Genomic DNA, 9,783 nt, shown 5'->3' with positions numbered 1-9,783 from the left:
TACACATTAATGCTTCTTAAAAACATATAGAATTTATCTTAAGCATTAGATTTAAGTCTAACATTTTATTATATTTTTTTAAAATATGTAATTGTCATTATCATTTTCAAAATTAGCTATAAAAAGAAAAGCATGATCCCCTTTTATTTATTTATTTTTTGTGTTTTATATACTAATTTAAAAATAACATATGAAATGCATCAAGTAATTTCAAAATAAATTTAGGGGGTTTCGAGTGAGTCATTTACCATATCATTGAGAGCCGTTAAGGCGAAGTTCATCGTTTCATCTTCATCCGTTTGCTTCTCGTCATCGGATTAGCTCGATTCATTCTAAAGTGCTTCCCTCTTCTTGCGTTCATAGCTAGTAGTTGTGTTCTTTTTGTTCTTTAATTTTTGTTTCATGAACTTTTTAAATTTCATAGTGAGGAGTTCAAGTTCACCATCACTTGAGCTTATGCTTGAATGATCTTTAATTATTCTAAGTCTAAAATCCTTCCTGTTCTTTGGAAGGTTGTTCTCAAGTTCATTTTGTACTACATTAGTCATTTTGTATGTCATTAAATACTCCATAAGTTTTTCGAGTGGAAATTTGTTTAAGTCTTTTGCCTCTTGTATGGTAATTACTTTTGAATCCCAGTTCTTCTTAAGAGAACGTAAAATTTTGTTTATAAGTTTAAAATCCATAAAACTTTTAATATGTGCTTTTAAACCATTGACGATATCCGTAAAATGGGTGTACATGTCTCCAATGGTTTCGCTTGGTTTCATATGAAACAATTCAAAGTCATGCATTAAAAGATTAATCTTCGAAACTTTTACTCTACTAGTGCCTTCATGTGTGGTTTCAAGAATGTGCCAAATATCGAAAGTCGTTTCGCACATAAAAATTCGATTGAATTCATTTTTGTTTAAGATGAAAACAAGGCATTCATAGCCTTGGTGTTTAAAGTGAAAGTCTTCTTCTCCAACTCATTCTAATCATTCATTGGAAGAAAAGACTTTTGAAAACCAAATTCGACTATATTCCATAAATCGAGATTCAATGAAAGCAAGAAAACGCTCATTCGAGTTTTCCAATATATGTAGTTCATCCCATTGAACATGGGAGGATGAATGAGAGAGTGACCCTCTTGAAAGCCAAAAAAAGCCATTTCTCTTTGGGTGTTAAACCAAATGAGAAGAACATGGCTCTGATACAAACTGTTAGGAATGAGTCGGCACTAAGGGGGGTGAATTAGTGTAACAGAAAGATTACGTCGGTTTAAAAAATATTTATTCGATTAAAACTAATTTCGACAAAAACCGTTTCGGAGAGATGTTAACTTTGAAATCATATTTGTAAGCGTAATGGAAGTAAAGCAAGTAAGTAGTTTGCAGTGAAGGTAAATAGCAAGAATAGAAATGCAAACCAAGTTTTTATAGTAGTTCGGTCACCGTGACCTACATCCACTCCATTGATTCCCCTTCCGTCGAGGCCACTAGCATCCACTAATGATCTTCCTTTAATAGTTGAAGATCAATCTCCTTTTTGCAACTCTATTCTCCTTTTTCAGGCTCAGGAGAGAACCTTTACACCCCCATTTTACGAAGCTTCCCTCACACTCTCCCTCAGAATGGTCTCTAAACTTTAGGAGGAGGAACCCTATACTTTACAAGGGTTTTCAACTCTAGGAATACAGAGTTTTTGTTCATTTTTCTTGCTTCTCCATGCAAAAATAGCTAGGGTATTTATAGACCCCAAATGGCTTCAAAAATGGAGCCAAAATTCAAATCCCCTGAAATTTCAGGGTATGGGCGGTACCACTGCTTGCACTGGGTGGTTCCACTGCCTGCAGTCTGACACTAGGCAGTACCACCGCTTAGAAAATAGTGCCTAGGAAGTACCACCACCTAGAAGATGTTAGGCTCAAGAGTTAGGGTCGAAACTAAGAGAGAGGCGGGGGAGGGGGGTGAATTAGTGCAGCGGTAAAAATTATGTCTTCAAAAACTTCATTGCGATAAAACCAGTTTCGTAAATATGCTAACTTGAAATTGTACGAAAAAGTAGTGAAGGAGGAATTCATGACCTACTAGATATTAGAGTGGTTCGGTCATCATGACCTACATCCACTTCGTCGATTCCTCTTTGGTCGAGGCCACCGGCATCCACTATTGGTTTTCCTTCAATAGGCGAAGACCAACCACCTTTTACACCCCTCTTCTCATTTTCATGGGTTTAGGAGACAACCGTTACAAGCAGTCACAGTCCTCTTACAGAATTATAAACTTAGAGTGGAGGAGGGAATTTCGAAAGAGATTGCGGCAGCGTTTCATCACTTTTGAACTCTCTATGCTTGTGTGCTTTAATCAGGGATGAGAGAGGTATTTATAGGCTTTAAGTTGATTCAAACTTGAAGTCTAAAAACATCTCATCCCGAGTTTCCCTGATACGGGTGGTACCATCACCTGGGATGCTATGCTGGGCGGTACTACCATCTAACACAGTCTCGAAGATTATGCCATGATGGTGCCACTTCTTAGGGCACTGTTTGGGCCTCTCATTAGACCCAACACAGTCCTTATATAGGCCTAGTTGGTCCAAATCCAAACCCAATTATATGCTAACTATGATTCGTAAAACATTTGCTAAGCTAAATAAGTCTCTATGTCTTGGTTTCTTCCGGCGAGCTTCCGGTGATCTTCCAGCAAACTTCCGGCCATCTCTCGGCAATGTTCCAGTGGACTCTCGACAAGCTCCTAGACTTCAGAATGATCTTCTTGGTGAGTTTCGACGAGCTTCTCTAGCAAGTTCTGAGACTTCTCGGTTGGTTCCAATAGAACTTTCGACGAATGTCTGGACTTCCGACGAACTCTCGAACTCCCAACGAAATCGCATCCTTGACTTGGGATTTTATTTTGCTTCATGCCTTGCTATGTAGTTAATCTTGCACATGTAAAACACACTTCAATCTAGACAATTAATACTAAGCATTAATCATGTTGTCCAACATGTCATTGGTCCCTCGACACTTTGTCCAATTCTTTAGCGCATCGTCCTCTCTTGCGGCCTATTGCCCAATCAGTCAGTTGACTCTGCAACTCCAATATCCTTGGCACAATATCCACTATTCTTGGCCTGATGCCCGAATACATAGCCCAAAGCCTTCTATCGATACGTCGATCAATCCTCCGGCTCGACGTCCAATCTTCTGACATGTTTTCCTCGGCACAACATGATTTTTCTTGCTTTAATTGTCTAATCCTGATCGAAGCATCCTGTGTCACTCAAAATGCATATTAAATCATAAACACTTATTAATTGGTTTCATCATCAAAATACGAGATTCAACAATCTCCCCCTTTTTGATGATGACAACAAATTGATGATGGAGTTAACCTTAACTCCCGAAGTTTAACCAAACTCCCCTTATCAATATGTCATATTGATAGAACCTTGAATTCAAGCTGAATTCAAGTCCTTGCAAATATTCATCATGAATATTTGCAACACTTCATCATGCATAATATGATCATACTTCTCTCCCTTTGTTATCAACAAAAAGGAGAAGTGTACCTTTCATGTGTTTGGAAATACAAGTTCAAACATTGCATTTATCATCCTGCAATTTGTAAACTAGAAAGTTTAATAAGTGTTACATCATACAAGCTAGCAAATTTAAAGATGTACAAGTTGCCATATTTACTTTTCTTTACGATGTTCAAACTAGCAAGTTTTTGAAATGTACAAGATAGCATAATTTTTGCATCTTCTTGAGATTTCAAGCTAGCAATTCTCAGTGATGTTCAAGATAGCAATTTTTTCTCTTTTGAGAAGTGTGATTATGTTTGCTTCCTTTGTAAAAATGCAAGCTAACAAAATGTTACATTATTTTACAACATAGAAGCTAACAATTTGATATATTCAAGAAGCAAGTTCTTTCTTCTCTTTTGAGAAGTGCAATTTTTGCTTTCTTCTTGAATTGTGCGAGCTAGCATCTTTTATCTCCCCCTTTGTCATTGTCAAAAAGAATGAAAAATCCTTTATATCAATTTTCAGATTATGACAAAGGTAAGGTAACAAAGATGAAAAATCAAGTCGTGAATATCAAAACAATTTTTCATGAATATTTCATCATTGCATGCATCAAAATAAATTCATGAATATTTCATGCATTCATATCATCATATAAAGAATATAAATAAGAATTAATTAGGTGGTGAGATAAATATTTCATGAATACAAGGAATTGTACATAAAAATCATATCATAAAATATCAAAGATCGTGAAGATAAATCATGAGTATCGAGAGACATATTATGATTCTTTTTTGATAACTCAAATAGTGAAAAGAAAGAATCATAGTAGACAATCTTGATTAATAAAAAGAATTTTCAAGTTAAAATTCTAAGAATTCAAGAGAAACCATGATTCATTTAGCAAATCTCCTCTTAAATAAATAACAAAAATAAGTCTTAGAAGATCATGATATAGATAAAATTCATTCAATCTTATAGGAGAACAAGATATTAATTCATTCATATAAAATCTCTCAATTCATTATGAATCATAAAAATTGTAATTCCAAAAAAAAAATTATGATTCATTTAGGAAATTTTCTTCTTCAATAAACGACAAGAAGAAACATGGGAGATCAAATAAGATATCTTGATTTATAAAAGATTTCATGTTATAAATTTCAAAAAATTAAGATAAAGCTTATTCAAATTCAAATCGTCACATCAAAATCATTTTTAAGATATTCAAAAAAATATAGATAGATTCGTTAATCTCTCTTTTTGAAAATTGATAGATTAGAGAAAAAGAAATTTTTCAAGGGAAAAGCTGTCCTCTTTTTAGTGTTTCAATTTAAGTGATTGATTTCATATTAGAATACCATTTTCATTTATGTCAAATCCAAAAACATGCATCAACGTTTAAAACCAAAAAAGAACTTTCATTGAGGCAAAGATCGATAATCACAAAAATCATCATGCATAATTTTAAAATTTATTAAACATGATCATTATGCATCACTACTTTGGGCATGACATCAAAACATGGTTTCAAAACATTTAATATTTTCATTACATAATTTCATTATTATGCATCTTCGAAATTGATTCCATAAAGCATTTTCGATCAAGATCATTTTGTTTGTTGTAGTCATGCATTTTTCTTTTTAGGTGAATCAACTTTTCATGCTTAGTTTCCATACAAAAGCCATGCATCATCATTAAGCATGATATCAAACTTCTTAATATTTTCAATAAGGCATCAAGCATGTTTTCAATCAAAATCAAAAATTATCAAGATACATATTATTTATTTTTGAAGAAATATACATAAGATCATTAGATTTAAATCTAACATTTTGTTCATTTAACATAACACATGTAGTTTTCATGATTATTTTCAAAATTACTAGCATGATAAACATTATTCCTAATTTTTTGCATTTTCATAACATTATTAAACATGCAATTTTTATGAAAAATATTTTTTTTCTAAACTAAATAGAAAAAGAAAATACATCATGAAAAACATCCTGTAATTTTGAAATAAATTAAGGGAGTTTCGATTACCTCATCGTTGAAAGCCGTTAAGGCGTAGTTTGCTACCTCACCTTTGTTAATTTTCTCCTCATCTTCGGAGGAGCTTGATTCATCCCAATTTATGTTTTTCTTATTGCGTTCAAAGCAAGTAATTACGTTCTTTTTGTTCTTTAATTTTTGTTTTATTAACTTTTTAAATTTCTTTGTGAGTTCAAGTTTACCATCACTTGAGCTTATGCTTGAGTGGTCTTCAATTGTTCTAAGTACCAAATCCTTCTTGTTCTTTGGAAAGTGGTTTTGTTCATCATGTGCATTATGTACCATTTCATATGTCATCAATGAACCAATAAGTTCTTCAAGTGAAAAAATATTTAATCTTTTGTTTCTTATATTGCCGTTACTTTTGATTCCCAAGTTTTAGAAAGTGATCTTAAGATCTTGTTAACGAGTTCAAAATTCGAAATGCTTTTACCAAGTTCTTTTAGACTATTGACGACATCCGTAAAATGGGTGTACATGTCTCAAATAATCTCGCTTGGTTTCATATGAAAAAGTTCAAAATCATGCATTAAAAGATTGATCTTCAAATCTTTTATTATACTTGTGCCTTCGTGTGTGACTTCTAATGTGTGCCAAATCTCGAAAGTCATTTCGCAAGTAGAAACCCGATTAAACTCGTTTTTGTCTAAGGCGCAAAATAAAGCATTCATATCCTTTGTATTTAGAGAAAAAGCCTTCTTCTCTAAATCATTCCAATAGTTCATTAGAAGAGAAGACTTTTGAAAACCATTTTCGACTAAATTCCATAAATCGAGATTCAACAAAAGCAAGAAAACTCTCATTCGAGTTTTCCAATATGTGTTGTCCGTCCCATTGAAAAAGGGAGGATGAACGAGAGAGTGACCCTCTCGAAAACCGAAAAGAGTCATTTCAATTTGGGTGTTAAACAAAATATGAAAAATGAGGCTCTGATACCAATTGTTAGGATCAAGAGTCGGGGCCGGCACTAAGGGGGGAGTGAATTAGTGCAGCGATAAAAATTGCATCTTCAAAAACTCCGTTGCGATAAAGCCGATTTCGTAAATATGCTAACTTGAAATTTTACGGAAACATAGTGAAGGAGGAATTCAGTTTGCAGTAAGGTAAATAGCAAGAATGAAATGCAAACCAAATTTTAGAGTGGTTCGGTCGTCGTGACCTACATCTACTTCATCGATTCCTCTTCCATCGAGGCCACCAGCATCCACTATTGGTCTTCCTTCAATAGGCGAAGACCAACCACCTTTTACACCCCTCGTCTCCTTTTCATGGGTTTAGGAGATAATCCTTATAAGCACTCACACTCCTCTTAAAGAATTCTAAACTTAGAGTGGAGGAGGGAATTTCTAAAGAGATTGTAGCAACGTTTCTTCACTTTTGAACTCTTTGTGCTTGTGTGCTTTAACCAGGGATGAGAGGAGTATTTATAGGCTTCAAGTTGATTCAAACTTGGAGCCTAAAAACATTTCATCCTAGGTTTCCCAAGCACGGGCGGTACCACCACCTGCGTTGGGCGGTACCACCGCTAGTGTCAATTTGATATTGACACTTGGGCGGTACCACCGCCCAGTCTAGCAGTACCACCGCCTGGGATGCTTTGCTAAGTGGTACCATAGCTTGGCACCCTGCCAGGGGTGATTCAACCGCCCAGACTGGTGGTACCACCGCCTAACACAGTCTCAAAGATTGTGCCATGACGGTGCCACTTCTTGGGGCACTATTTGGGCCTCTTATTAGGCCCAACACAGTCCGTACATGGGCCTAGCCGGCCCCTAATTGGGTTGGCCCAAATACAAACCTAATTACGTGCTAACTACGATTCCTAATATATTTGCTAAGCTAAATAAGTCCCTATGTCTTGGTTTCTTCCGACGAGCTTCCAACGATCTTCTAACGATCTCTCGGCAATGTTCCGACAGACTCCCGGCAAGCTCCTGGACTTCACGACGATCTTCTTGGCGAGTTCTGATGAGCTTCTCTGGCAAGCTCCGAGACTTCTTGGCTGGTTCCAATAGAACTTTCGACGAACGTCCGGACTTCCGATGAACTCTCGAACTCCCAACGAAATCGCATCCTTGACTTTGGGACTTTATTTTGCTTAATGCCTTGCTATCGTAGTTAATCCTACACATATAAAATACACTTTGATATATATAATTAATACTAAGCATTAATCATGTTGTATGGAATGTCATTGGTCCCTGAACGCTTCGTCCGATTCTTCGGCGCATCGTTCTCTCTTGCAGCCTATTGCCCAATCGGCCAGTTGACTCCGCAACTCCGATATCCTTGACGTAATATCGGCTCTTCTTGGCCTGATACCTGAATACATGGCTTGAAGCCTTCTATCGATACGTCGATCGATCCTCTGACTCGATGTCCAATCTTCTGACATTTTTTCCCCCAGCATAACATGATTTTTCTTGCTTTAATTGTCTCATCCTGATCGAAGCATCCTACGTCACTGAAAATGCAGATTAAATCATAAACACTTAACAATTCGTTTCATTATCAAAATATGAGATTCAACAGAAGATTGTGTCTAGGCTGTACCATAGTCCATACTGGAGGTACCACCGCCAGACATAGTCTCGGAGACTATGCTAGATGGTTTCACCTGTTTGATCACTGTTTGGGCCTTTCTCTTGGCCCAACACAGCCCAAATTTGGGCCCAACTATCCCCTAATTAGGTTGGCCCAATTCTAATCTCAATTATGTGCTAGCTATGAATTTTAAGATATTTACTAAGCTAAACAAAGTCCGTAAGTCTAGGTTTCTTCCAGTGAGCTTCCGACGATCTTTTGGCGAACTTCCGACGATCTCTCGGCAATGTTCCAGTGAACTCCCGGCAAGCTCCTGGAATTCACGATGATCTTCTTATAGAGTTCCAATGAGCTTCTTTAGCAACCTCTTGGACTTCGCGGTCAATTTTGGTAGAACTTCCGACGAACTCTCGAACTCCCAACGAAATCGTGTTCTTGACTCCAAGGCTTCATTTTGCTTTATGCCTTGCTATCATAGTTAATCCTGCACACATAAAAACCTACTTTGATCTAAACAATTATTATAAAGCTTGAATCATGTTGTCCGGCATATCATTGGTTCCTCGACGCTTCATCCGATTCTTCGGCGCATCGTCCTCTCTTGCGGCCTATTGCCCAATCGGTCAGTTGACCTCCACAACTCTGATTTCCTTGGCATAATTTTCACTCTTCTTGGCCCAATGCCCAAACTCATGGCCCGAAGCCTTTTGTCAATACGTCAACCGATCCTTTAGCTCAATGTCTAATCTTCTGACATGTTTTTCTCCGGCCCAACATGATTCTTCCTACTTTAATTATCTCTCCCTGATCGAAGCATCCTACATTACTTAAAATATATATTAAATCATAAACACTATCAATTAGTTTCATCATCAAAATTCAAGATTCAACAGCATCGAAGCAGCCCTGTTTTGTGGATCACCACTAGAGAGGAGGGCACTTGACCTCCTTCACCCTCTCCTAGAGATCTACAAGGATTTAAGGATATATGATCTCCCTAGGTAATACAATCTTTATTATATGTAGTTTTATGTTTTGTGGATTTTTGCGTACCAATCTTCGCATGATGACGAATAAATCTTTGAGAAATTGGAGATTTTGTTTTTAATTCTTCCGCTGCACATGTGTTGTTGCCCCCAAACATTTCCCAACAAACTCTTTAAAGAATATTTGGATAAGTTCGTGATTGTCTACTTCGACAATATCATCATCTACAACCAAATGCTCGAGGAGCATATCAAGCACCTTCGGACAATTTTTAAGGTTCTCAGGGAGAACACTTTGTTCGTGAAAAGAGAGAAGTGCTACTTTGCTTAAACGGAGATCTTATTCTTGGGGCATCAAATCAGTGATGGCTCCATTTGGATGGACAAATCGAAGGTGCAAGCTATTGTGAAATGATAAACTTTAAAGAATGTGCTAGAGCTAAGATCCTTCCTTGGTTTCATCAACTACTATCTATGCTTCATAGCGGGGTATTCGAAGCGTACAACTCCACTAACGGAGTTGCTAAAGAAGGAGCAGCCTTGGAGGTGGTCCAATAAATATGAAGCTGCATTCCAAGATCTGAAGACTATTATGTTGGCAGAACCGATGCTCAAATTGTCGGACTATAGGGAGCCCTTTGAAGTCCATACAGATGATTCATACTTTGCTATTGGGGGA

This window comes from Musa acuminata, chromosome BXJ2-8, assembly GCF_036884655.1.
Source record: "Musa acuminata AAA Group cultivar baxijiao chromosome BXJ2-8, Cavendish_Baxijiao_AAA, whole genome shotgun sequence".
Lineage (NCBI taxonomy): Eukaryota > Viridiplantae > Streptophyta > Magnoliopsida > Zingiberales > Musaceae > Musa > Musa acuminata.
This window is presented reverse-complemented; position numbering follows the sequence as displayed.